We start from the raw sequence: 2887 nt of genomic DNA on the forward strand, positions 1-2887 counted from the left end.
TTTCATAGTACGTGTAAGTGTCGTGACGTCACACACTAGACGACTGGTATTCGCAGAGTGCTTACGAATTCATTGGTGTACAATCACTTGTGCCGTTCGTGTCGTGTTTTGTTCGTTACACGATGGCTGAAATAATTTACTATATACATACATATAAATTACTTTTTTCTCTTTTTACTTTTTACTCCTCAGATAAATATGTTTTGCCATTGATTGACTTCAACAACCAGTACTCAACTACAAACTGTTCATGAAACGTTTTTTAAATAAATCATCGTTATAAGTTGAACCATGATGAAGCAAACTCAAAAGTAGATACTTACTTGAAAAGTTTAACTCCTTTTATTTCTGCACTGACATAAGATGGATTTGAAGAAAAAAACTCCATCACTGCGAATATATCTTTTTTAGGCAAATTGTCACTTTGTGCTTTCACGAAGCCTTCTTCCATTATGGTGACATAAAAACTAAACTCGAGTTAAAACTACACTGTACAACTACAAACGACGCGAGAGCCTTGGCGCGGCTAAGTATTTAAACGTAATTTATGGTGTAGCGATCATAGAGTAAGTATATATAGAGGAGAAACTGAGGTACTAAACTCTGAAACAGTAATTTAGTTCCACCAACACCTTCCAGAGACCGCTCTCATCGCTGATTTTCTGTTTACCTCGAGAAATATTTACTTAACCTCTAAAATTTTCAGTTGATCCGTCGAACCTTATTTTTGGTAAGAGATTTATTATGTCGCAGTCAACTTTGAAATCCAACAAATATTGTGTTCCTAACTGTGGAGATATGTATAGTAAACGTCATCGTTTTCGAATGAAGAGAAGCAGCCAACAATTTTCAAACTTTGGCTCGAAAAAGTTAGTTATCCATTGCTCAACTCTAAAACTCCTCAACAAATTTGTAAGAAGTGAAATTAGATAACCTTAAAGGAATTTGGCAACTGCTATCCCTGAATTATTTTTTCCTGGTGAGTTAAATTTTGTTATATTTTCTTCTGTGTAAAAGTTAAACGATAAGCGATTAAGTATAGTCCTCAAGGAGAAGTGCTAACCGTAGACGAATGTTTCGGCTGTCCATAAATATTATCTTTGTTTAAAAACTTACCCTCAATAGTAGTTTTGCATATGTATATATAAATATATATGATTGGCAAGAAAATTATTATTTTCTTTTCTATTTATATTTCACAGGATCTTCAAATCAAGGGGAAGATGGAGAAGTTCATGACACTGAAGGAATACATCTCCAAAGTGATGTTGAGAGGGAAGTATCAACAGAGACTTTGAAGAATTTTAAGCACCCTCAGAAAACTTCAATAATATATAGAAAAAGGTTAACTGAAAATGAACGTTATCTATCAAAATGTCTGATTGATCAGAGTAGAAAACTGAGAATTATCCAAAAAAAGTTTCATCATACAAAGAGCGGCTAAAAAATGTAGAGAAACTTAATTCATCAGCAAATTTCAGTAGACTGATGAATTATGTTTCTCCAACAGCTTTTAATCGGGCACACTTTTGGAAGTAGTTGTGAGTTCCAACATTTTAAACAAATGGTATATTAAAGTTTTCAATTCTGATTGAGTCAATTAAGAACTATTTATTGCAATAAATTTGATGAAAATATAAGTACTTATGAATGTTTTGCTTCCTACAGATATCGAGGACAACAATTAATTGACAATAGAGGCTGTGGGCACTGCAGAGCTGATCATTTTTATGGATAAGCTGTTTGATAGCCTGAATATGCAATTGTGAAGGACACATTAAAATTTTTGGCATACTAGAAATATTTAAAAAAATGTAAAATTTTAAATAGATGATTTTTTTATATGAATTTGTGTTTTCTCTGAACTTAAGCCTCTATTCTTGTCAAATATATTGGATGTGAAAGAACTCGTACAGGAATATAATGGTAATATAGCTCATTCAAAAAGAAATGCTTATTACCTTATTTTCGTACGTTGTTTATTTTCACATTCAAAATCTTGAATTGAATTGAAATATTTTCAATACGAAGCATTTCAAATTTTCGCGCGCTCATTTTATAATTTCACAAACAACCTCATGAGGTCGCTGAAAGCAGTGTTAATTTTATCATGAGAGTTTCCATTCTATACATACTTGTTCTATGGTAGCGATCACAGGCAAGAGCCGTGACGTCACAGACCAAAGACGTTCCGCGCTAAAATACGTAAATTTAAATAATCTATTTCTCAGTCATTTATTGATGGATTTTCAAAATTTTTTCACTGATTTATCAGTTTTGCTCTATATTTTAATTCTATCGTGTCAAATATAGTATTATCAACATCACTAAAATTTCATATGCTTTTCCTCTCACACCATAGAATTGGAACTTCTGTAAAAGCATTACGTGCCGTTTTTTCTTGCTTCACCAGTCAGCCTGTATTTCCATCATCAGCAAATCCCGATTAATAATAGAAGTTCCTTTATTACCGTACACTCAACATGAACAATGAATACCGTCGCAATCCAGTGTTCCCCAGAAAACTTCTTTCGATTCATTTAATCCTGAAGAATCGTAGTGGCGCACGTTCCGGATGAATCAATGTTGAAGTGTTCTCTTTCAATCCGGAATGGCTTCAGGAGCAGCGGCAGCAGCGTCTGTTGAGAACCGTCTCGAATGGCCCGAGGGCAATAATACCTTTTCGAAATCTGTGAACGGAATTCAATAACAATCCGAGAACAATCGGCTGATTCGACTGGACTGATGAACTCGAACATTGTTTCCGTTTTCTGTACGAAAGACTACGTCTATTAGCCGAACCGATGAATGTTGGGATATCCTGTGATGTACAAGCCGGAAATATCGGAATATATCATTCAGATGATGAGGAATGGGCGGTTATGTT

The 2887-nt window shown here is 34.2% G+C and overlaps 1 long non-coding RNA gene across 1 annotated transcript; it reads left to right on the forward strand.

Moving 5' to 3' along the window:
* The first annotated feature begins 574 nt into the window (after positions 1-574).
* LOC123672893 lies at positions 575-2125 on the forward strand. Its single transcript, XR_006746383.1, has 3 exons — positions 575-979; positions 1203-1344; positions 1669-2125. It is a non-coding gene; the product is annotated as an uncharacterized LOC123672893 (long non-coding RNA).
* The last annotated feature ends 762 nt before the right edge of the window (positions 2126-2887 follow it).

The sequence above is a fragment of the Harmonia axyridis genome, chromosome 2, assembly GCF_914767665.1.
Source record: "Harmonia axyridis chromosome 2, icHarAxyr1.1, whole genome shotgun sequence".
Taxonomy (NCBI): domain Eukaryota; kingdom Metazoa; phylum Arthropoda; class Insecta; order Coleoptera; family Coccinellidae; genus Harmonia; species Harmonia axyridis.